The sequence below is a fragment of the Canis lupus genome, chromosome 34 (genome assembly GCF_011100685.1).
Source record: "Canis lupus familiaris isolate Mischka breed German Shepherd chromosome 34, alternate assembly UU_Cfam_GSD_1.0, whole genome shotgun sequence".
In the NCBI taxonomy this organism is placed as follows: domain Eukaryota; kingdom Metazoa; phylum Chordata; class Mammalia; order Carnivora; family Canidae; genus Canis; species Canis lupus.
The window spans coordinates 35,298,817-35,325,903 of record NC_049255.1 but is presented as its reverse complement, the minus strand read 5'-3'; the positions used below and the strand labels follow the sequence as shown (position 1 = coordinate 35,325,903).

The following is a 27,087-nucleotide window of genomic DNA, read 5'->3' as shown; positions in this document are numbered from 1 at the left end:
ATACACTGACATTTTGGTAGTTGCTCATCTTATGACAAATCCTATCTTCCCATCCCTTCATGCCCATAATGCATGTAGAACAAATTCAGAAGGGTTTTTTTTTTTTTCAGTCTGTAATATTAACAGCTTGCATTTGTTTACTTTTTTTTACCTTTCACAGTGTGTCTTCTTACACATGAGCCCATTTTAACATTACAACTACCTCCTGGAGAAGGCAGAGAAACCTTCTATTCCTGTTTTAAAAGTGAGACTCTGAAAACTTCAGTGATTTGCCAAAGATCATACAAAAGTAGTGGACAGAACCTATACTAAGACTCCAAATTTCTGATTCTTTCACTCTATGCCTTTCCTGCCATGTTTCAGAGTTTCTTGGGGATCCCAGGAGGTCTGACATAACCTTAGATTGTGGGAATGTCTCAAGATTTCAGGCCTGGATGCTGGTCCAAGGCAGTAGTGAGCTTGAGCGAGGTGTACTCACCAAGACTCTCGTGGCACTCGAAAGATGAATGGATAAAGAAGCTGTGGTCTATGTATACAATGGAATATTCCTCAGCCATTAGAAACAACAAATACCCACCATTTGCTCCGACGTGGAGGGAACTGGAGGGTATTATGTTGAGTGAAATAAGTCAATCGGAGAAGGACAAACATTATATGGTCTCATTCATTTGGGGAATATAAAAAATAGTGAAAGGGAATAAAGGGTAAAGGAGCAAAATGAGTGGGAAATATCAGAAAGGGAGACAGAACATGAGAGACTCCTAACTCTGGGAAATGAACTAGGGGTGGTGGAAGGGGAGGTGGGCGGGGAGTGGGGGTGACTGGGTGACAGGCACTGAGGTGGGCACTTGATGGGATGAGCACTGGGTGTTATTCTATATGTTGACAAATTGAACACCGATAATAAATAAATTTATATAAAAAAAAGACTCTCCTGGCACCAGTCAGTTTTCTGGGGAGAACCCAGAGCCTCTGAGCTAGAATCCACAAGCTAAAGATAGATTTGAATTGCTCCATCGTAGGGAAGGGCTATCAGTCAGCCAGTATTCTCCTCAAACACAAGCCTGGTGAATTTGTTTCCAAGGGTAAGGAGTTACATTTCATTAGCTTCCATGTATTTTGAGGGCTTGGACCAAAGATGCAAGAAAAATCAGTCTGCTCAATACATGTCAAATAATTCTTTCTCCGATAAGACCATGTTTATCCCTGGGTTGGTACAATCTAGTCCTCATCCTTCTGAGGCATAACATAGTTCTGGGATACTTACTATAATGAAAGCAATGAAAAAATATAAGCCTTGTGTCTCTCTCCAGGCCCCTTTCAGACTGGTTATCTCTTTAGCTTAATCTCACAGATGCCTCCCCCAATTTTGCAAAAGATACTTCCGTTCTGCTGGCACCAATCACAGTCTTCTTATTTTCTGAAATTTATTTATTTATTTATTTATTTATTTATTTATTTATTTATTTTTAAATATTTTATTTATTTATTCATGAAAGACAGAGAGAGAGAGAGGCAGAGACACAGGCAGAGAGAGAAGCAGACTCCATGCAGGGAGCCCTATTCTAGGACTCCAGGATCATGCCCTGGGCCAAAGGCAGGCGCTAAACCGCTGAGCCACCCATGGGTCCCTGAAATTTATTTTAATAGAGGCAGGGAAAGGACTCATATTTTACTGAGTTACAGATATGTTCCAGCACTGGGCTACGCAATTTTAAGAACATTATCATTTAGAATTCTCGTAATGGTTCTGTGAGGGGGTCGTTTCATAGATGAGAGAAGAAAGGAGTTAAATAACTCAAGGTCACACAGACTAGAATTCCTGGTGGATCTTCACCCCACACAGTCTTTCCACCCCTAAGATGTTGAGAGCCTAGAGATAAATTTGACCTATTTGAGCTTTGGAGAAGGAGGAGGGTCTTGTTTTTGAAAGAGAGAAGAAATCAATCTCTCCCAGCCTCTCTTTCCAGGAACGCCGAGGGAAGTGGAAGACCTTTAAGAGCAGCAAACCTCAGCGAAGGAGGAGGGAAGCTTTTAGAGGGTAGGAAGCGGGTCTGGAGGGCCTGCGTTGCTCAGTGCCGAGTCCAGCCAAGGGGGAGCTGCTGGAGGACGCCTTCTCGGCGCGCGACTCTGCAGACAGCTGCCTGGGCCTGCTTTCCCAGGGCAGGGAGCCTGCAAGGGGCCCGCTAAGCCCTAGGACAGCCTGAGATGCGGGAAACTGGCACCCCGAGGCTCAGCAGGCCAGAGGAGAGTGGAGAGTGGCATGCAGCTGAGTGTGTGAGTGTGAGTGAGTGTGAGCGCGTGTGCACGCGCTGGGAGGCGGGGGCGTCTGGAGAGCGGCCTCTGCTCAATAACGGGAGGGGTTGGGCCGCCACGTGACTCCCGGGAGGCGGAGACGGGCGAGCTGGAGGGAGGATTGACAGGCCGCCCGGAGCGAGGGGAGGAGGGGGGCGAACTGAATAATTGAGGAGCAGCTCAGCGGCTGCGGCCGCCTCCTGCCTCCCTTGGCCTCCGCGGCTCCGCATCGCAGCGGGAGAGACGGACTCTGGCGCTGCGAGCGCGGACGACAGCCCCCGGCCCCTGCAGCCCTCCGGTGAGTGAGCGTCCCCCGTCGCGGCACTGCCCCCTCCGCGCCCCTGCACCCCCCCTGGACCCCCCGCCAGTAGGATGGTCGCCTCTTGTTGAATGAGCCAGGGAGCCGGAGCCACGAGGGGGTGGGGGGGGGGGGCAGGAACATGGCGCGGAGGCTGAGGGCGCCCTCCGGGAAGGGGCCCCTGGAAGGAGGAAGGAGCTGGGTCGGGGTCTCCCCGTAGCTGGCCCGGAACGGGGCCTGGACCGTGTCGGGGTCGGGGGGCGCCAGGCTCCGACTCGCGAGCGGCCAGGCGGGGTTGGGGACGGGGCAAAGGCAGCCCTGGCGCGGCCGGAGCGAGAGGCAGAGGAGGGAGCCCCGAGCAGTGCCCGGGTCGCCCGGGTCTCCGCTGGTGCCGGGCCTGCCCTTCCGTCCCCGCCTTGTCACACACCGGGCCCCCGCGCTCGCTTCTCGGCCGCGGACTGAGCCCACGGAAAGGAAGGGACGCTTTTGCGGCCGTAGCCCGAGGGGAGGGCGGGGGCAGCGTCTGTCCTTTCACCTGAGAGCAAACTCTTCCAAGGGACTCCCGCTGCGCCCGACACCCAGACCTGGCCGGTGCGCGGCGAGGGGCATCTGTCCCCCGAGACTGGGGATACAAGGCGGGGCAGCAAGAAGGCCCTGGGAGGAGAAAGGTGCAGGGGAGCTCCCTGGCCAGGGGGGCAGCCCCGGGGAGCGGATTCTCGCCCACCGTCGGAGCTTCTTCTCTTCCTCTATCCCAAATACATCGGCTTCTTTACAAATCCAGAGGGCCTCGCGTGATGCAACCCCAAACCTCCTTCTCCCACCGGAGTCACCCACACCCACCCGCGCGCGCGCGCACACACACACACACACGTGTATTTTATATTGTGGTCGAAAACTAAGATAGAAGTCGCCAAATGACTAGAGGTAAAGGGAAAGCAGGGGAAGGATGGAAGGAAAACTGCAACAGCAGAGCTCTCGCCTACTCCCGACACTGCTCACCCCACTACCCGTGTGAGGCTCCATTCAGAGTCCCGCCTGGACTGGGAGTCTTGAACTGGATTCCAATGCAGAGGGAAAACTTGAGTGGGGGAGCAGGTGGGATGTCGTCGAAGTGGCGGGGCCGGTCACTAGCGGGAGTTGACCAAGGGCCACAGAGCGATAACCCGCCTGCCGCCCCCCCCCCCCAACCCCCCGGGGTCGGACAGGAGGCTGGACCGCAGCGCCGGCCGCGGGGAGGGCCGCTGTCCGCGGTGCTGAAAGTTGGGGCGCTGTCCGCGGTGCTGAAAGTTCGGAGGGGCCGGGCGCTGTCCGCGGGGGGACTGGCGGCTCGCGGCTTGCCCCGCCTTCCCCCGCCGGCAGAAACTGCCTTAGAACCCCATAAGGAGGATCCAGGTGGAACCAGCGACCTGGAGAAACAGATAGAGATGCTCTGCGCTCCCCGGCTCTCTGCCTTCCCCCAGACTCTTCTTGGAAGGCGGCTTTCCGGACTCCTGGGTAGAGAGGAGCAAAGAGTGGGTGTCACTCCAGAATCCAGCTTTGCTAACTTCAGGTGGGACTGAGACGTGTGGCTCCTTCTTTCTGTGTCCTCTGTGCGGCGAATCTTCCTGCTGGTAAAGTGTTGGAAATGCAGTTAGGGTTGTTATTCTGTGAAACACTCCTGTGGCTTTCAGGAACCAGAGAATTGTGAGGCTACCAAAAGATGACGCTTCATTAATGGAGAGGATGGGCTGGCTATTCCTGGCTATGGCTTTTTCTCTCCTCGGCACCCCTCTCTCCCCACCACAGATTGTTTATATCCTCTAGATATAAATCTTTAAGCGGCCCTGAATGGTTATTTCTTTGACTAGTCTTTTAAATTATGGGTAAAATGGGAGAGAATTGAGCCAATTTGTGGAGGCCAAGCTCTGAAAATATTTTACTGAACACCTACTATCTACCAGGCCATATTATCTCATATACTCTTTTTTTTAAGATTTTTATTTATTCATGAGAGACAGAGAGAGAGAGAGAGGCAGAGACACAGGCAGAGGGAGAAGCAGGCTCCATGCAGAAAGCCTGATGTGGGACTTGATCCCAGGACTCCAGGATCACGCCCTGAGCCAAAGGCAGACACTCAACCGCTGAGCCACCCAGGGATCCCCTCATGTACTCTTCATAATAGCTGTTAACTATTGTGCAGACATAGAAATGTCACAGATACCTGAAAACTGAAGTTAGATATCTTGAATCCAGAGCTTGGATTCAAATTCAGGTCTGCTTAACTCCAAACTCCAAGCAATTTTCATGCCCTCATTTTGCCATTTGGCTTTGGATAGCTGTTATTGGAGAATATAGCAAAAGAATGCCAAAAGAGGAAGGTCTACTTTCATTTTCACATACACTACTCTCTCTTCCAACTCTTTCCTCTTTAATCTGTTCACCCACTCACTGTTACTGACTCCCACCATACCAACTGCTTTTGTACATGCTGACTGAGATACCACTGTTCACATAACTTGAGCCTTAGGATTACAGAACAGCCAGCTTTCCTGAAAGAGCAGTGGGGCTTCATAGGATCTAGAGGACTTAGAGACCACACTTGCTTTCATATTTAAAATTATACTCTTGAGTTTTAGGGTTGGAATAACCTTAAGGGTCATTCAGCACCATTCAGGTCCTTCTTTTACAAGAAGGAGAATTTGGAGACCAAAAAATGATTAGTAGTCTAAGTCACATGGTTGAAAAGTTAGGATTAAACCCCATTAACTCGATTCCAAGGTCAGTGCCCTTTCCACTATCCTCATGGTAACTCAAACACTCTTCCCTGTTTTTTTCTTTGGTTTTCTTTGACAAGAACATCAGCATCAATAAACTACATTCAATAAAAATCACGAATACAAATGCCTAAAATACAAACACTCATCTTACCTACACTTTCTTCCTATTCTTTTCCCCTCTGGGCTCACTGTTTCAGTCTTGTCTGACACAACATACCTGACCCACTTTCCTCAGCAACAGTTCTCCTTATGGTGGCAATTTGCAAATGGGGATGGCAGTATGGCATTTCTCTACTTTCCTTTGTGTTGCCTATATTTCCTCTTCTATGGTCTATTCCCAACAAAACAATTTTTCCAAAATAAATTACCCTAAGCATCTTCCATCATCTCACAGATACTTGGAAGAGGCCTTAAAAAGATTTAGGCAGAAATAAATAAATGATCGTTATAAGTGCTTATATCAATAAGCTGTGAGCCACTATCCTAGGTCCTTTCATAAATCATTTCATTGAATCTTCACAATTCTGCCAAGTAGATAATTTCATTAGAGGTGGTCCTGGATTTCGAGTCTACTCTAAATGCAGCAGATCTGATGCTCTATGTATTTCTGCTTGCTTGCCTTTCAGCCCCTAGTGAAATCTCAGCTTTATTAATTGGATTTTGTAACCCTAATAATTGCATTGACAAGAAGGAAATTTTTATATTTAACTGAATTGTCCTATACTGCTCTAATAGGTAATGTTTAGAAATTCAAATTCAGTTCAAATGGTAATATCCTGTTCTTTTATCTCAAAACTTACCACAGCATACTCTCCCTTCATTTATTATCCTTTACTTATAGATCCCTTATACCTTCTTAATTTTAATATTAACTTTCTGCTTCAAACCCCATCTAGAACCTGTTAAGGCACAACTCATAACTGAATATAGAACTTCTATTGTACCCTCACAGGGTGATCCTGCCAGGATGTTGTTGGTGGGATGCTCTGGGCTCTAAACCATAATCTTAATCTGTCTAGAACTGTCTGCCCAATATGGTATCACTAGCCATGTGTGCCTATTTAAATTTTAATTAATATTAACATTTAATGAACATTAAAATTTTCAATTTTTTAATCACACTAGCCATATTTCAAGTGCTCAATAACCATACGTGACTAATGGCTACTTAATTGAACAGTGCAGACATAGAACATTTCTTGCATTGCAGAAAGTTCTATTGGACAATGCTGCTTTAGAAAGTGCTAAAAAACATCCTCATGGCAACTGAAAACTTGGGATTTGTAAGAAGAATTTGAAATTCTGCTTTAAAACTTCTGCCAAGAAAGGAGGAAAAGCCACTTGTGGCCTAGGACACCTCTGAAAGCCCATATATGCTCAAGATAATAAGGCTAACAAAGAGAGTATATGTCTCACTAAAGGAGCTGGTGACCTCTAGGTTTTGTTTCATATGGAATTCGTTTTACCACGGAGTAAAACTATGGATGGATCTTGCTGGTTTCCTGATTCCAGCTTAGAAAAAGCCTGGAAATTCTTATTCAAAATTCAAGTTTTATACATAATATGTGTATATACATGTGATACAAGTTATACATATATATGTATATCACATATACATGTAACAACATGTATAAATGTCTGTGTGTTTATGTGTATTTGTATGAGCATGTTGTCTTAGTAGAGTATGATAAATACAGGACTTGGAGTTAGTAGTTCCAGGTCAGTTTGTGCCATACACTCATCTAAGTGTGCCCCTTACTACTTGGTGACATCTAAGGCCCTCTAGAGCTCCATTCTTTCATTTATAAAATGCTGATGAGCATTGCAACACCCATCCCAAAGGGTTATTGTGAGACTCAAAGTATAAGTAAATGAGAGTTCTTTGCAGAGAGCATGATTGATATGTAATGGCTGATAATCTCATGTAGATATAGTATAGTATATAAACAAATAAGGTAGTTTAAACTGAATGCATTGCTGAACATTTCTAACCACAGATAAATATATTCTACTTTTGTTATCATTTTTCACTGAACAGTAGGATGCTGAAGAAAAAATCTTTTTGGTTGTTGATATATCTTGTTGGTTAATTTCTATGAATTGAAATCCCTTATTATTCAAGGTTTATTTTGCCCTGAACATTTCCTTCAGAAAAAAAAAAAATACCTAGGAAGTCTCAGTGGTTCTGAAACAGATTTTGCCCTTTATCTAACAGGTTTTTTTTAAGATTTACTTATTTATTTTAGAGAGAGAGAAGGAGAGAGAGTGTGTGTGTGAGCTTGCGTATGAGCAGGAGGAGGGGCAGAGGGAGAGGGAGACAACCAGACTCTCTGCTGAGCAGGAAGCTTGATGCAGGCTCAATCCCAGGACCCCGAGATCATGACCTAAGCCAAAATCAGAAGTTGCACGCTCAACCAACTGAGCCACCCAGGTGCCCCTCTTTAACTAATAGCTTTAAGTCAATCATCAGAAATTATCCTGTCATGACAATAGTGGTTCAGATAACAGAAAAAATATTATTGATGTTCTTCAGCTTGGGTGGGTGAAGGAGATGATTTAAAAAGACTATTTTTACCATTTACTCATTGAAATGAACCTCTACCCATCTCATGAATCAATGAAAACAAAAATAATTCTATTTCATGCATTGATTAACCCAAAATAAAAGTAAAAACTATCAATTTGACTGAATTCTTGAAGTTGCATTAGGGATTCTGACCTTAAGTAAAGGGCCTTTACACTATCCATTCTCTAAGGTCAAAGGGTAGTTATCTGAAGGGGCACCACCTGTGTGCCATTCAGCTCTACTAGTCATCTAAAGTGGAGATATCTGTGCCACTTTAGGGAAGGTCAGAACAAGCCTTCCCATATTCTGACCAAGACACATTAACCTCCAAGGGGCCTAGAACACTGAGCCCCAAGGAAGTTCACCGCAAAGGCATGAACAAGATAGAAGGCTAAAGATGGAGTCAATGTTGTCAGCATTCCTACAACTTAGCTAACATTTACTCCCAAACCTGGCATCTACACCTGAGCCCTGCCTCCACCCAAACCCCAAACTACAGTGTTTATAATTTAGGTAGGTGTGCTTTTATATATATATGAATCCTTGACTGGATCAGGAAATCACACAAGTGCATTCATGCCTTCTTTAATAGATCACCATTTTGATACCTAAATATTTTTCTCTTACAACACAAAAGTTAACACAATGCTCAGGCATTATAGAAAATAAGCCTGCAAAGGAAGCAATTCCATCAAATGATTCTTAACTGTATTATGTTTGCTATTAATCCTGAAAACTCAATGAAGTAATATATTTTCTTTTGGGGGGTAGAGGGGAGCAGAAGTGCCTGAGAAATCAAGCTGAGTATAGATAGATAAGGGCTCTAGAGTCTCTCTCTCTCTCTCTCTCTCTCTCTCTCTCTCTCTCTCTCTCATTCCAGGAGTTCTGGCAAGTTATTTTCTTTTTTTGGAACCTCGTTTACCCTTGTTCAGACTTTGTTAAGGCATGAATGGTGATTTATAAGATGCTCTGCCAGAGAAATAGCTGAAACACACTCTCAGCCCCAAATACTCGTCAAGCATGCCATTCTCAGGCCTTTGTTGCATATGAAATTATATTACTAAAGGGAAAATTAGTGAGATTGTTGACTGTTCTCCAGTAGCTCATGCTGGCTTTAATAATAGACACCTTTTGTTGGGAATCATGGTTTATTCATTTCATTGGAATTGTTTGTCTCTTGGAAGGGCTTGGATTTTGGAAGGAGGAAAATACATTTACCTTGGAGCTGAAAAGAGTTTACTTTTCACTGTCTTTAACTTGAGGGATTTGAATAATTTTATATCCCAGGAAAGAAAGGGAATTAACAATGTAGCTTTGAAACTTATGCTGGTAGCAAACAATCATTCACTTAATAAAGTAACTGAGGCTCACCATATATTTATGGGTAGTCATGGGTGTTTGGAACTCCTATAGACTGGCACATGAGTGCTCAACAAATATTTGTTGAAATCAGGCCATTGTTCCAGGTCAGGTTGTGCCATACATTCATCTAGCCAAGAAATGAGTATACCCTGTGGCATTTTCCTTTAGCGAATAAAACAGGAGACAAGCACAGAACATCAAATTTTACCCTGATAACCATACTTATCACCCTTCTGGAAGCATAGGTAGTGGAGGGCCATTCTGCTCCTGAGAATTGGGTCTTGCTGCCTTCCTCCAGGGAATAAGGGACACATTAGCCGGAGGGTCTTGCATTTCAATGTGATGAGGCAACTCCATAAAATCAAAGCTTAAATAGAGTTGTATAATATTTTCCACTTTTGCTTTAAAGAGATATTTATTATTTCCTTGAGAAAGTATTTGACTGGCTTTGATGATTGTTGCAGGCAATTACTATTGTTCCTAAATTCAGAAAGAGCTTAGCTTAGAAAGAAAGCATATACATTAATTAGAGAGCTGGTGACATCACAGTCTGGAAGATCACAGAACATTATCCTTTTCCAGGAATAATTGGGCCTTCCTTTAGGAGTTTTAACTGGTCATTACTGACAAAAATGAAAGAAAAATAGATCATTTTATTCCAGCAAATCAATAAGCAAATGCCTAGAATTAACTGATTCTCATTTGCCAAAGGCAAAATATTCCAGCCCAGCAAACTGTCCTACAAATGAGCAAGCTGGCTTCCACGGCCTGTTCATGTATTAAGTTGTTTTTTTCTTTGTTTTTTAAACAATTAGCAAATTTTTAAGAATTGCATCCAGGTGTTTGAACATTCTGATGACAAAATGGTCTTCATGTTTATAGACTTAATTGTTCATTAGAGATTATATTTATACAATACATTATTGTGCCGATGTTTTGTAATGATCACATAACCCAACTCTCTCATTTGACAGAGAAAGTGAGGCTGGGAATAGTCACCCAAGTTAATAGCAAAGGCAGAAGTAAGTTCTGAGCCTCCTCTCTTTCAATCCACTTTCATCTTTCCACTTCCTTTGCATCTTTCAACCTCATGCATCTTTTCATTAGTCAAGAAAGCCTATTTACTCAATGAGTTTAGCCACTAAAATTTACCAGGGCTACTAGAAGTAGGAAAGTATATGTATTTGGATTTCATAGTATTTCCATTTGCACCTCCAGGTGAAAGAACTGCAGGATCAAGGATAGTCAACTAGTAGAAATTTCATGGGTAGAACTATGAGCCAGAAGAAAAGTATCAAAACCCCAGAATCCTTATGAGAACCTGGCCAATGATTTAAGGGACACATTAGCCCTTCAATTGTCCATCATCTTCATTGTCTTCACCTCTAAAACAAGAAATTTGAACTAAACAATTTCAGATTTTGCAAGCTCTAACATTCTATGGTTCTATGAAATGAGGCCAAGGATTTGAATTATCCATATTCTGCCCACATAGTAAAAAACAAATCAAGATTCTTATTTTTACACTATTACCTAATGGAGGCTCACATTTCATGCTAGTACTTCACTCAGGAACAATAATAATAATAACAGCACTAATGACTATAGCTAACAATATTGGCTTATTTACATTTACTATGTCCCTATAATGTTGGTAACGCTAGTATTCCCATTTAACAGATGAGAAACTTGGGCCTAAAAGTAGTTAAATAATCTGCCCAAATTGATAGAGCTGTGTGCTCTTAATCACCCAGCACATTGCCTCTTTGAAAAGCACTAGTCTCTCGAATAACTGATGGGCATCATTTACAGGTCACTTAACATACAAGTCCCTTCTCTGGGGACTTGCCATTGTACCTACATTTTCTGGCTAGATGAGCAATCAAGAGAGTAAATAGAACTTCAGGTCTCTGGATCTGATGAAACTGTATAGTAATCTGTATCGTCTTTCTGCAAGATGTCTTTTGCCCTTTTGCAATTGATGCCATTGATCAATTGTTCCAATGATTTAATACTGAATGTTGGTGCTTTGCAAGCTGCTGCATGCAATGAGAACCATTCTGCTGTGTTTTTCCCAAAGCACATGAAGAGCTCACACTGCCACAAATGGATGGATGCTGGTATAGGATTTAGTACCTTCCAAGGCCACAGAGGTCACCCTTCCACATCTTCATTATTAAATGGCATCCTCTGGCTTTTGTCTCCAACTTTTTGACTCAGAGTAACAATCTAGACAGCTTTTAAGGTAGAGGGGGAGAGAGTTTCCAGAGTGTCACTTCCTGGTGGTGGGATTCAGTCAAGAGAAAGACTAGAACTTTCAAAATCATGTGTGAAACTCATTTCCTTCTCAGTAAACCTACCTTACCAAATTAGTCATGAATACAACACCACCACAGTGCCCATCTATTTCACTGTACATTTCAACATGCACTAAATCTGCTCATGAACATCCTGCACTTAATATGTCATGTCTAATAAGCCAAAAATGCTGACAGCAGTCTAGCATGTATATTTTATTACATAAATAGATGATGATATAATAACTTATATAACATAATAAATATATAAGTATTACTGTGTGTATTTAATATACATTGTTTTATTCTTTTTTAATTTTTTAAAGTTTTTATCTACATTCCAGTTAACATGCAGTGTAATATTAATTTGAGGTATGCAGTATAGTGATTCAACACTTCCATAAAATACCCAATGTTCATCACAACAAGTGATGTGAGACTTGAGCCAGAACCATTCAACTTCTTTAAGACTCTGTTTCCATACTTTTAAAATTGGAGGTAAAGAATATGCCCTTCCTATCACAGGAAGGGCCAATTAGATAGCATTTGTTAAAATTCCTTATAAACTATAAAGTCTATACAAAGAAAAGAAATGGGTTTTCCATCCTTTCAGGACTACTCATTCAAAAATAACTCTCAAACAAAACAAAACAAAACAAAATTCTCAAGTTGCTAATAGCCAGTCCTCAACCAAAGTTGACAGCTAAATGACAGCGTTTTGGCTTAAGATCTTGGATTGAAACATGCATGTCTAGAAAATAATATTTATAATATGGGAGGTCTTCTTCTTCTAAATCAATGGTTCTCAACCTGGGGCAGTCCCACTTCATTAAGAGGTATTTTCTATTGTCCCAAGCACCAGGGGTATAAAGAATTCTAAATACCCTACAGTAGGCAGGACAATCTTACACAATAAAATTAGTACCATATTCAAAATGCCAACAGCTCCTCCTGCACTGAGGTAGAGTGCTCAAAGTAATGTGCTGTGCATAGTCCCTAAATCCCTAATTGATACAGAGAGAATTTACTTTTGGTATCCTTCTCCAGGTGAAATCCAGCCAGTCATATGCATGTGAAGTCTACAGCAGCTCAGAAGCAGTACCGGGCCTCCCATAATTTTACTGAGAAGGAAAATATGAGGTCAGAGATCAATAGTTTTCAAACTGGTCCTCAGAAGCTTCTACAAGACACCTCCCTCCCCACATCAGCAGGGACAGGTATCCCAATAGGTTAATATCACATATTGCAAGGCCCAGACTAAAGGTTACCATGTGGAGACCCAAAAATGAGTGAGTCATGATTCTGAAAATCTTTGCAGTCCATTGGTGAAACACTGGGTTATGCTCTGACTTTGTGACAAGCATGGGTCTAGCTGAGCATTGAACACAATCCTTCCCTTCAGCAACAATCTGACAGTCAGACAGATGTAAACTCCACTAATCATGTATGCAACATGGCAATATATGCTATAACATGTTTTGAGGAATCCTCAAGGAAAGATCAGGAATGATTTACATCCATAGAGAAAGAACAATGGAATTGTACTTTGAATGATATGCAATATTTTCTCATTTTCTCATGTGGCTAAATAAAAGGGAAGGCCATTGTAGAAATGGGGACAGCATAAACCAATGCTGGAAGTGTGAATGTAAATGACCTATTTGTGGGCTGATGTGGTTAGTTAGAGACCTAGCTAGGAATGATGCAAGGTCTGTATCAGAAAGACTCCAAAGAAACTTGAGTGCAGCTGGGTGGATATATTTATTCAGCCGGAAGTTTATCCTTTGAACAGAGGCTTTATGAATATTTTAGAAATACCGCTGAATTCAGGGTTGGTTCATAGGCAACACCAGAATTTCATGGCTAGAAGGAACCTCAGAAATCATCCCGGCCTCCCCCTTTCTCTGTATTTTACAGCTAAAGTAATTAAAACCCAGAGATGTCAAGTGACTTGCCCAAGGTCGGCAGCAAATTAGTGGCAAGACAAAGACTAGAGCCTAGTCCATCCTCTTAGCTCATAGCATTTTGTCCTGCCTGCTCTGTGCTGCCCTCAGGAATTTTATTCATCATCTGAACATAATCCAATGTAACACACAATGTGATTAGTAAGTATTTATGAAGCTCCAAGTTTTCCGTTGCTCGCTATTAAGATATAGTTCCTTTATTACAGCCAGATGATAGATCAGATCCTGGGCTGCTTCTACATGAGAGCATTCTCTTCAGAAACACAAACATCATACCAAACACACCGGCAGGACATTCTTCCCCCGCCTCACACCCCTCCCCTGCCTCCTCATTTCAAACTGCCAGAGATTATAGAGGCACAGCCTGAACAGAAGGCATCTTAATCTCTGGTGGTTCTGTAAATAATATGCTGTTCATGCTTGCATATAAATGATCACAGCCTCTCTATTTTCTAGATGAGGGATCCTTCAGAAGAATGAAGTTGCTCACACGCATAGCATATTAGATAGGATTTCAGACCCCAAAACACCAGCCCTCTTTTAAACAGATTTGAATTTTTCACCCATCTGCACATTCCTAATAATTTATCCAGGCTTGTGGTCTTAAATTTTATTTCATAGTCTACTTAGTCTGTGCATATTTAGGTTCCGAGATTGGTTATTCCCTACTTCTTTTTCTCTGGCCACCTTTCCTCCACTTCTTACTCAATATTCATCCAATAGAAATCAACTAAATTAATCCACTCATTTTATAGAGTGGAAACTGAGAGCCAAAAAGGTGAAGCCACTTGCTTAAAGTTGCACAATCAAAAGCAGCACTGTGGCTAGATTCCCTGACTCCCAGTCTCATGCTCTCCCCTCCACATCAAGCTACTGCTTTCCAAGGGTCTATAACAAACATTTTACCACTCTCCACCACCCCTGCCCCCATTCATTGCATAACCACCTAAGAATGGTTGGAAATGACTGATTGCACTGCCAGGAAGCTCATTCTGAGACCTTATTTAGAATACCCACAGCTTATCATTTCCCATGCTATGCCGGTCCATTTATCATATTAAGAAGCTTGTTATGGAGGAGCTTGACACAGTTTCTAGTCTAGTCTAGAGTATATTGTGTGTATATATATATATATATATATATATATATATATATATAATGATTGCCATTGCTCAAGTACAGATTATCACAGAGAACAGTGTGCCCAAGAGGAAAGAGGACAGAGTCCAGGGCTCCCATCATCCAAAATTCATTGTAAGTGGCAGGTTATTAGATTCATAATCCCAGAGACCAGATAATTGGGTAATTAGATGGAGTTAAGCAATATTGCTAGTAACCAAGAAAGTGAAAAAAGACAACTCCCACACCATTTCTTCTTTAGGGGAGAGATGTTTTACCTGAATTGAACAGCATAGTATGCATAGTTTAGTATACATAAAGTTTACAATGATAGGTTCTTTGTTTTTAGAAAATCAATGGAATTCACACTTTCTGTTTAAATTCTTTCTGATGAATCATCTTAAAACAACAACAATAAAAAAAAACAGGTGGTGTTTGAGTAAAGAGCATATTGAAAATAGGAGCAAGGGAGAGAGCAGAGAAATTCAAGAACTGGCTTTTCAGGCAGGGCTTCATGGGCTCATGATTGTCTCACAATCTGACCAGGCATATCAGGTACAGACACTCAGTTTTATCAGTTCTCTCAAAAGTCATCTAGCTCAGCAGAATCAAACTATCCCCACCCACCCCCCCCGGCCCCAAAATCCCCAGAGGCTGATTTGTGAGCTAGATGCAATATAGTCATGTGCAATGGGGGGAAACTGTAGAGTGTTGCCCAGGTAATTCCCTTCCTGGTATTAAGATAGCAAAAAAACCAGATGAACGATCAAAGAGAAGCTGTACGCACAAGATAAAGATCAAAGGCATTAGACAGTCTCGTGAAATGTGCCATCCAGGCTGTAACAGAGATAGAGAATTCTTTCAGATTCCACCCAAGAACACCTTTCAGGTTACTGGAACAGTTGTGCCCTTCTAGTTGACCCTTACAAGAGGGTCTTGTTTCCACTTTCCCTAGTGTTGGAGAAACTTTGGTGAATACTTTCAATAGAAGACAGAGACTTTATCTAGTCTCAATGCAGTCCTCATCTTCTGTTAGAATATTACCTCAGAGGTGTTATAGCTTCTTAATTCATAGCCTATCTCCTATTAGTTACATGCTAGTCTCCTTTAAGGAGTTCTGAAAGATGTCCCAATTTAACCACCAATCACGAATAAACCACCCTAAGTTTTTTCTGTAAGGTTAGGTTAGGTTAGGTTATTTCTGTAAGGGGCAAATCTCTTGTATTTGGTGCTGGTTTTGTTTATTCTGCTTCGGAGGGTACCACGATCTGACCTTGCTCTGAGAGCACTGAGGTCTGGTTCATCCTTGTCAGTAATCTCCATGTATGGACCCTGACATTTGAAACCATATCCATTCGTCACTCTCAGTACAGAAAACATTCATGGGTGACTATGACTCATCCACAAAATGCCGAAGGAATCAACTCTTAAAAGGTTTAAAAAAAAAAATCAGACAATTACCTCTGAAAGAGGCCAAATAACTATTTTAACTATTTTTATTCTCCCCTTGACCTGACTGGTTACCCTGCTTCCAAGCAGGCACAAACTACACAGACAGTTTGGGATTCATTTTAAATTCGTTCCTAGTCACACAGACTTTTGACACACTTTCTATTCTAGCATCAGAATACAGAGGAAAAAAATATCTGAATGAGTATAGACTGTTGTGCCAGAAATAAATTCCTAATATAGATAACTAAAATATGCCTCTATAGAACTTAGCTGTCAAAATAGGAACAAAACTTCTCTGTTTTCAATACTATCTTAGTGACTAGTCTGTGTTCTTCCTTTCTGCCTCCAAGTTATGGTTACAAACAAATACTATGGTGCTGTTGCAGTATATTAAGAATCTGAGGAGAACTTGTCCATTGAGCATTATGATGCTATCTCTTTAGATATGTGATACCAATATGGCAAATTATTGAGTGTTCTTCTTAAAGTCAAGGATAACAAGAAAGCTACATCATAATACTTCTGAACAGGATATCTCACATCTACTCATTTAATCTTATGAAGTAGGTATGATTATCCCAATTCTCCATATAATGATTATCAAATTTAAATGACTTTCCCAAGGCCTTACAGCCAAAGAGGGTTAGGGTTGAGATTCAAATGCTGCACTCATACTGTCCAACCACAATTTAAAAATTCTCTCCAAAAGAGACCAATCTTAATGTATCTCATATGAGCAGATGGATAATGATTTTGCAGGTCCACCTTCATGTTCTTTCAGAGGATTAGATTCAGGGGTCCAAAGATTCAGCATGAGACTTTGGGCAACTCATACCTTTTCTAGGCTTCAATCATTCCATCTAAGTAAGAGAAAAATAGTGGCTCTTTAGTTAGTTATTCACTCACTCAACAAATCTGCTGAACACTGAAGCTACAATGGGAAAAAAACACAGACCACAAGTTGTTAGTAAAAATAAGAACCAAAAAAAAAAAAAAGGAACCATTGCTTAGAATATTGTTATGAAAATAAAAATAATACCAAGTCCCCATAGTATGGGGATCTTAGGATTGCATCCAAGATGCAATCCAAGCAAGGATTGCTTTAGTTTTCATATTTAGTGAAGTGATTTGAATCCTTCTCATGTAACTGTCAAATAAACAAAATTTTTTTAAAGATTTTATTTATTTATTCATGAGAGACATGGGGGTGTGGTGGGGGAGAGAGAGAGAGAGAGAGAGGCAGAGACACAGGCAGAGGGAGAAGCAGGCTCCATGCAGGGAGCCCGGCGTGGGGCTCGATTCCGGGTCTCCAGGATCACACCCTGGGCTGAAGGCAGGCACTTAACTGCTGACCCACCCAGGGATCCCCTCAAATAAACAAAATTGCAGACCCGACTAACCAAGGTAATGCAAGTTATTATTTCTAAAAACAGAAACCCAGATCTTCAATGTTCCTAATGGATGGCTTCTGGAAGATAGATTTGCCCTAAACTATCAGTGATATACATTGCATCTATAGACTTAATAAATTCGTATTTGGGGGATCCCTGGGTGGCTCAGCAGTTTGGCACCTGCCTTTGGCCCAAGGCGCAATCCTGGGGTCCCCGGATCGAGTCCCGCATTGGGCTCCTGGAATGGAGCCTGCTTCTCCCTCTGCCTGTGTCTCTGCCTCTCTCTCTGTCTCTGTCTGTCTGTCTCTCTCTCTCTCTTTCTGTCTATCATGAATAAATAAATAAAATCTTTTTTAAAAAATTAAAAAAATTTGTATTCGAGAAATTCAAAGTACATTTTCATTTGCCTACAGGAACTCATTCCTTTCAGCAAAGGCTGAGATTATTTGATTGCCCCAAAGCAAGAAGATAGTACAGAAGACTAATAAACTGTGATGGGAGACTGACAGCAGAAGGGATTTTATTAAGCAAAATAGAACAGGGGATTTGAAAGGGAGAAGTAATGTGAAAGGCAATTTTCAGTTTAAGAGAATTCTGAAGTTTAATACTGTTGATGAACTAGAGCATATTAAGGAAATGTTGAATGAGAGATTAAAATAGAAAATTAAGTAAACAAAAAAGGAGAGAGAAAAAAATTACACTAATTCTAAGGCACTTTTCCTTAAAATTATATTTTCTAAATACTTTCTCTTTTAAAGTCATGTGGGGGCATTTGCTGGCCAGTGAGAAGGGAAGGGGCATTTCCTTTCCACTAATGAAAACCTTTGCCAGTATCCTGGACTTAAAATTAAAAGGTACATCTCACATATAAATAGACAATTGGCTCTTTCACAGTTCTGCATTATTCAATTTGTCACCAATTTTTAGAACCAACTTGCAAGAGGCGTCATCACAAAGCCATTATCTAATGACCCCGAATGTAACAAGTTGAGAGGCCTAATTTATACACAGGAAACTATTTGGGCTTTCAAGGTGATTTATTCTCTTGAAACATGGGACACTGAGTCTTCTCTTGCCTAAGACCAAAACAAAAAAAAAAAAATAGATTAAAAAAAAAAGCAAAAACAAACAAAAAAATCAAGGGGAAACCACTCTCATTAGAAAATGAAGTAAGTTTGCCAGACTAATCTCACAGCTCAGCTTGTATCCAGAGCCACTTTCTAGTGGAAAAAGTAGGATAATATCCACTGTAAATGGAATAGTTAAGGTGTAATTCAGTATATAACTGCATCACATCACTCAGGGTGATCCATTTTAATTTTACTTTTAATATTAAAGCAAAGGTTACAGGGTTGGCTTTTTTGGATTTTTTGAAATAAATTATACAATGATCCTCACCAAAATTGGTATGGGGTTCAGCTTCTTGGGGTTTTTTAGAGAAGCATTTCATTACAGATTCTGTGGCTATAAGATTAGTAAAACTCATCTGTCCTAGATCTTGAATGCTGAGCTAAAGAAATTAGGCTTTAAACCACGATCAGTGGGAGCCACCTAAGGTTTTGGTACAGAGGTGTTGTGACCAGAGGAGTGACAGAAATTTCTGACAACACTGAGTGGAACAGATCAGGGAAACACAGAGGATGGAAACAGAAAAGTAAGTTGGGAGATTAAACTGTGAAAAAATGTGCAAGAGAAAAAAAAATTTTCATAGCTATAAAATCAGGGGCCATTGTTGCTATTTCTTGGCTGGTTTTGGACCATGTTACCCAAGTCTTGTTTGAGATGAGCACAACTTTGAGGGGACTGGGAAGAGAGCGCCCCTCTCTTCCTGGTTCACACCTGACATCGGTGCCCCCCTTTTCCTCAGTGAACAAGAGCCACTCTCCACTGGTGGTGAAAGAGTTGGTAGGGGTGTGCAGATGTGCAGAGAAGGGGAAACCAGATAAGTTTTGCATGCCTAGAACCAAAATAAAGCCAAGTGAAGAAATGGAGCTGGGTGGTGGTTTCACACCCTCCCCAGCTGTGTGCTGCAGCTCACACAGGTCCTTTTGCTTTGGGGGGGCCAGAGATGCCTCATTGACAGGAAAGAAAGGCTGCTGCAGATGATTGCCATGGTTCTTACCAGCTGGAAAATTTATGACATCAGCAGCATATGATTAATTTAAAGATGCTTCTCATGGATCATATTCAATTCAATTCGATTCCAGGGTGGATCACTGCACAAAATGCCAAAGCTCCTAAGGGCTTGATTTTCTCACTGTATTTTTCTGCCCTCCATTTCTGGTTTTTTTCCATTACTTTTCTATGGCAGTATTTTTCCCCTCTTCCATTTTTTCCCTGCATTTTCTAGTGACAGCAGGGAAGGGACTGTTTCAATAAGACAAGAAGCTGAGGTCATCTGTTTACCCATAGGATAAGGAGAACCCAGGGCCTAGGCAGCCAGCTCTTCTCCACACTATTCTGCTGCTGAATTTCATTCCTTACCAGCAAGAAGAGAAAGTCTTACTTGGCCTCCCTTCTGACTTTTTTTTTTTTTAATCACTGCTTTCTCTGCCAAATTGCAGGCTCCCAGATGTTCTAGACAACTCTCTCTCTCTCTCACTGCCAGCAGGCCAAGCCAGGTGATTGTTGTTACCCTCTTCTCCTAGGAAAAGTATTACAGAAGGAGGCAATGTGCTCAAGTCCTGGTGTAATTTAAGTTAGACGATAACGATGTGAGATGCTGAACACACATACACACCCACTGCCAGTGTCCCATCTGCAACTGCCTCTATTTAAACTTGGTCTGCTCAGGGCACTAAGGAGGTACTTTATGAGATGAACACTGGGTGTTATACTATATATTGGCAAATTGAATTTGAATTAAATATATATATATGCATATACATATATATGAGCATATATATACATATGTGAGCATATATATACATATATATGGTCTGCTCAAATCCAGCAGGTCAGCAGAGCCATGGAGGTCACACAACCCAAGAAAGAATCTTGAATTAGTCAGTCATCTCCTAGTCCCCTGAACTACAAATGCATTTGAGAGCCATCATCCCCTTGCCTTGCTCAGTGGAGGCTGAGCTCAGGTAGGGTTTCCCCAACCTTGTTATCCTACTTCACTCCCATCTCCAACCCAGAGCTTCTGACCCACTGCTTGAGTACTAGCCTGGTTCTCTCTCCTTTGAGGGGACTGAAGTTGCCCCTGTAATATGGTGAAGAACACAGAATCTCTTTCTGCAGGTCCTCAGAGCCCAAAGAGTCTTGAAATTTCTCCTAATTACACAAGAACCAGATTATTGTGTTGCTAGGATCCTTTAAAAAATAAAACACTTGATTCCTAAAAGAGGTAATAACCCTACCAGGTGGGTGTTATCATCTTCATTTATTAGGTAAAGAAACTAAGGCTCAGATAGACTATAAAAGTATAATAGGTGGGGCAGGGACTCTAACACAGATCCATCTGACTTCAGAGGCTATAGTCTATTCTGCAAAATGGTAAACTGCTAAAACTTAATAAAATAAAATCAAATCCAGAGAACCAAAGGCAGACCTCTTGGGTCATAGAACTACTGCCTCTAACTAGCAGAGTGACCCTGGGCACATCTCTTGGGTTCACTCTCTTCGTCCATGAAGTGAGAGTGCTGGATCCAATTATTTATTCTAGCGCCAGCACCTGGGAGTGTGTTTTCTAGTTCCTGTGTCTCTTTCACTGAAGCCAGCAGCTAAAATCTTACCCCAGCATAATATACTTCTAACAACAGGAAGTGCCACTTCAGAGGCTCTGGAAATGACTCAGATAATAATTCTGTTCTCCAGAGAGAACCGATAATTTATATGACTTCGACTACCCACTGGTCAGGGCTGGCTTAGGTAACACTCACAGCTGTTTATTCTGTCTGCAGGAGTGCTCCATGGCATTCTCTGCTGATATTGGAGAGAGATCGGGACTTAATATTTGCTATTTCTGGTTTAAAGGGGTAGTGATTCAAAAGTGAAACAGGGAGAAAAAATATTACGCATCCATTCATTCTTCTTTTTTTTTTTAAGATTTATTTATTCAAGAGAGAGAAAGAGTGTGCAAGTGCAAGCATGAGGGCAGGGGGGCCAAGGGAGAAGGGAGAGAATTTTAAGCAGATTCCCCACTGAGTGGGGAGCCCAAGCCAGGGCTTGATCTCAGGACCCAAAGATCATGATCCTACCTGAAACCAAGAGTCAAACATCCGACTAACTGAGCCACCCAGGTGCCCCCTGTTCATACTTTTTATGTGAAAACCCATTATAAGAACATGGTAAAGGTAGATAGAATTATTTACCAGCAGAGGTTCTTCATGTAATACAAGAATCACCAGGATTCCAATAGTGTATATTTAGTCTACCAGAGACTGAATTTGATGGAGAAAGAGATATTAAATCCAATGCTGACTGAAAGATCATAATCAAAGGGGGGAAATGTGTTATTTAAAGTGAGCAAATGGTACTCTATTTGCAACCACAAACCCTTAGGAACACACAACCCTTGGGAGCAAGTGTTTGTCGATTTGATGTGAATGTATCTTTTGTGTAGCAGGAGGCCCATTGGTGCAAATCTACTCAGGGAAGCTGGGTGTGCATTGGTAAGGGAGGAGAAAGGGACATGGAGACCAGATATAAGCGAATCCCATTTCTGCTTAGAAAAGCATCATGGTGGCAAATATTGTATTGGCTTAAAAAAAAAAAACTGGAACGATGTTGTTAAAGGGATGATGACACGATGTAATTCTTTGCATTAAAGAGTCAAAAATGAAGCTTTCTCTAAGCCATCTAGAATAATGATAAGACTCCTTTGGTCAGTATATTAACCATTATGGAAAGTTTGACAAGTGAAAATAATATTTCTGTCGCACAGCCAGAAATAAGACAATGCCAGAATAAGCAAGATTTCCCATGAGGAATCAGGAAATCTTAATACTGCCTCTACCGTTTACCATGCCCTGGCCCACAAACAGTACCACAATATCAACAACACCCATGGACACCCCCAACTTTATTGGTTTAATTAGAAAAACAGCTTATATATTTTAGAAGAAGATACACACACACAGCAGCTGCCCAGACTGGTGGATCAGCCAATAAATATTTTTTGCAAGAAGGTTGCGAGGTTTTTATATTAACCCTGAAAAAAATTAAACAGGGGTGATGTTCTCAGCAAGCTGACAGTTGTGAAGCCTAAACTGTGAAGGGACTTGAGGCCACAAGATGTATTATCAGAAGAAGTATTAGTACAAATTAAGGCTCAGAGAATGAAGAGACGTAAGAGTCAGAAAAGAGAAATGGGAGCATGTTCTTGCGGTGAGGATGAGAGGAGGAATAGTTATTATACCCAGGAAAGGGTACTCATGCTTAAGGGCTTGGATTTGAATGCTCATGCAGGAAAGACAGCAGATTTATACTTCCTGGAGGAGGGGAGTTGGAACTGAGACCCTATATGCAGCTAGGACCCTCAAAGGACCTCATTCCCAGTGAAAAGAAAGACTAGGAAATACCCACTGCATCAGTGGTCATCAAGGACATGTGTCTCTGCCTAGTGTTCTGAGTAGAGGACAAAACCTGTCTTGCATGAGAAATCAAAACCTCAAACCTTTCCATGTAAGGGTTTAAAGTCCAGGTTCACACTACTTACATGATATGAGAATCCCAAGGCTGAGAACTTAATGCAAAAATCGGGTATGGATACCCATTTATGTGGCAGAGGATAAAAGCAGAACAACCCTGGAGGGATATATTTCCATAACCCAGGCTAGACAGGATACCCCAGAGAAAACAAACACCACCTAAGTTAGCTCACAAACAAAAATCAAAAAAAAAAACATAAATACTCCCCCATGAATCAGAATGAGTAAAAACAAAGAACTCTAGAGGTTAGCATTCCAAGAACCTGATATAACAGAAAATTTGAAGACTATGAAATAAATGAGTTTGAAATAACTAAAGAGTTAAAAGAAAGGGGACAGGGAACCACAAAGAAAAAGCAAGATGTCATGAGAAGAAAAGTTAACTGGTTTGAAAAAGAACCAATTGAATATTTAGAAATAAAATAAGGTCTTGAAATATAAAGCTTAAGCAGATTACATATTATTAGAAAGAGACTTAGTGAACTGATAGATTAAAGGGAATTGCACAAGATGCATTAGAGAAAGATTAATAAGCTAAATATATAAGAATACCATTAAAAGACAAGAAGAATAAAATGATAAGGCCAAGCATTTATCAAATAGGCATTTCAGAAAGAGAGATCAGAGAAAATGTATAGGCAGCAATGTTTGAAAACATATGTCCAAGAATTTTCCAGAATTTCATAAAGGTGTAAATTTTCAGGTATAAAGATAACCACCAGTTCTTAGCAAAGTAAAAAAAATAAATAAATCCATACATAGATAGATGTAATAAACCTCAGAATCCCAAAAAGAAAGGAGGGAAAAAATATACACAGTAAGTGGGTAAAAAGATTGCCCAGAAAGGAACAACAGTTGAATCTCAACACATTTCCCAAAAACAACAACAGAGGTTAGAAAATTATGTTCAAAGTGTTGAGGGAAAATAACTATCAATTAGTATTCCACACACACTAATAGTAAGAATGAAATGAAGACATTTTCCAACAAATAACTAGGATAATCACTCAAAGACACTTAATGAAAGTACAATTAAAGACCATTCTTATAGAAGAAAGAGATTGAACCAAAAGGAATAATGAGCAAAGAAAGAAATTGGGAAACCTGTGCATAAACCTAAAGAATCATCTACCGGTTAAAAATATATAAATGAGGGGTGCCTGGGCTGCACAGTTGGTTAAACATCCCGACTCTTGGTTTCAGCTCAGGTCATGATCTCAGAGTCCTGAGGTCAAGCCCCACGTAGGGCACTCATGCTCTCTCTTGTTCTCTCTCTCTCTCTCTCTCTCTCTAGTAAATAATCTTTAAAATAGATAAATAAGTAAATGAATGAATGAAAAATAAAGGATGATTTCCAAGGCAGTGGAGTCTTAAAAACGAGGTGGGAATAGAATAGTGAACAATAATAACACTGAAGGATAGGAGAAAAAAGTGTATTTATGATACACTTTTCCAAAGTGTATGATAGGATGTATAAAAGTGAGAGGAGTTAAAGCACTTGTTTTATGCAAAAGGTAGGCAAAGATATTGACTGGCAGCAGATTTTTGGTCAATATTTAAGGGTAACTTACAAAAATAATATATTCTGTAACAATAAAATAAGTAGAAGGGAAAACGTATTCAGTCCTATTGGAAAAATAAAGGGAAGGGGCAGAGGATGCAGCAAAGGGCACAGTAAATACACAAGTATGATGCACATAAATTAAATATTCTAGCAATCCAATAAATATAAACAGATTAAATGAGTAATTTTAAGGTTCTAAAAATAGATTTTTAATATTTTATTTATGGGATATACTTGAAAAACATCAAGACACAAAGTTTAACGTAAAGGGTTAGAAAAATATAATCAACCTCTTACAAATACTAATTAAAAGAGACAATTGTAGCTCCATGAACATCAGACAAAATGATTACAGGATAAAAACATGATTCCTGGGCAGCCCGGGTGGCTCAGCGGTTTAGTGCCACCTTCAGCCCAGGGCCCGATCCTGGAGAGCTGGGATCAAGCCCCATGTCAGGCTCCCTGCATGGAGCCTGCTTCTCTCTCTGCCGCTCTCTCTTTCTCTCTCTCGCTCTCTCTCTCTCTCATTAATAAATAAATAAAATATTTTTTAAAAACCATAATTACTATAAATAAAAATGATAATAAGATAATAACAAAAGGAAAAACTTACCAGGAATATATACTAATTCTGAACCTCTATACCCCTAATGACATAGCCTCAAAATATATAAAGCAAAAATTGCCAAAAGGATAAAATTCCCAAGTGTGAAAAACTAAGTTTTAAAACTTTTAGATCGATACATAAGATAAAATCTTTATGACATCAGAATAAAAAGGATTTCTTAAATCATAGACACAGATACAAAACAATAAATCATAAGGTAAAATGCTTAATGACTACATTAAAATCAAAAACTCCTATACAAGACACTATTTTTTTAAAAAGAGATAAGCAGAGTAAATGTTAAAATAGAAAACAAGACTAGCTCCCGTAGCTCATTTCTTCCTTATAGATGTAAAAATAAAAAAGAAAAAATGGGAACAACTAGATGGCACTGTTTTTTACAGGTCAACACTGCAGTTAAATGTGTGTGTGTTTTCTGCTATGTATTGTTCCCAACACATGAGGATGGTGGTTATATATGTGATGGAGGCAATTTCAACGTATAGACTAAAATAGAATAAGTCAAACAGATTAATTGAATATAATTTTTATTGGAAATTAAAAATAATGTCCAACTGTGCTCAGGATTTTCTGAAAAAACTTGTTATTTTGGGGGAAAATTGCTGTTATTGAGAAGAGCTACAAATGCCAGGCCACTTTCTGATCCTGCTATTGTTTTCCATGAACCAAAACCTTGGTCCATTATGTGCAGATTATGAGGGGCTCTGTAGGGAGGCAGGGCTTGCTTCATCTCTCACAATGAGGTTCATCTCCCAGTTAAATGATTTCTTTTAAAAAAATAAAAAATAAAAAAAAATAAATGATTTCTTTTGGCTTTGGAACATAGGTGTTTTAACCAAAAAAAAAATTTTTGAATGACTCAGGCTGTTTTGGAGAAAGAAATTCCAATCTCCATAGTGTCTTTCTTTTCTTTCTTTCTTTCTTTCTTTCTTTCTTTCTTTCTTTCTTTCTTTCTTTCTTTCTCTCTCTCTTTTTTTTTTTTTTTTTTTGTAAAATTTCTCTCCTGGGTGACTTGAAGAAGTGGGTGACTAAAGCATTATCCCAACTAAATTCTTTTAAAGCAAACTTTATGTTAGCTATCAGAAGTGGTAGGAAACAGCACAGGAGGTCTCCAGGTCTTATATAATTTTAGCATCTTTCATTTTAGGGTCTGAAAACCAAGTTTCATCAGAAAGAAAAAAATCTTTTTAACTTTTAAGATACTGTCAGCAAATAGTCCATTAGTTGTAAGTCTCCTTGACACCATAATAAAAATACACTTAAAAAGAAAAGGAAGAAAGAAAAGCCACAGAGCTAGGGAAGATATATTCAATGCCTATAATGAAGAAAAGATTAGTAGAAATCATATGCACTTTTAAATTCCTACCAGATACACAAGAAACAACGTAAAAGAAAATGAACAATGATGTGGACAAGCAGTTCACAGAAAAGGAAACTCAGCTGGCATTTTTATTCATAGTAATCATGGTTTTTAAAAAAGATTTTATTTATTTATTAATGAGAGAGAAAGGCTCATGAAAAGACCCACTTGACTAAATGACCATTGAAGCCATTTCAAACCTGCCATGTAAGCAAAAGTTTGAAAAGTCCAGTAACACTAGTGTCGGTGAGGATGTGCAAAAGCAAGAAGTCTTACATATTGCTGGTGGAAGTACAGTTTCTGCTACTATTTAAAAGAACAGTTTGGGAAAATCTAATCAAGGTAAAGGTCTCCCCACCTTAAACCCAGCAACTCCAACCA

The 27,087-nt window shown here is 40.5% G+C and overlaps 1 protein-coding gene across 1 annotated transcript in view; it reads left to right on the top strand.

Annotated features, from left to right (window-relative positions):
• The first annotated feature begins 2,404 nt into the window (after positions 1-2,404).
• Positions 2,405-27,087, top strand: part of SLC7A14 (solute carrier family 7 member 14) — a 111,662-nt gene continuing 86,979 nt past the window's right edge. Inside the window, exon 1 of the mRNA XM_038583880.1 lies at positions 2,405-2,593. The gene's annotated coding sequence lies outside the window, so the exon portion shown is untranslated. The remainder of the gene's footprint in view (positions 2,594-27,087) is intronic.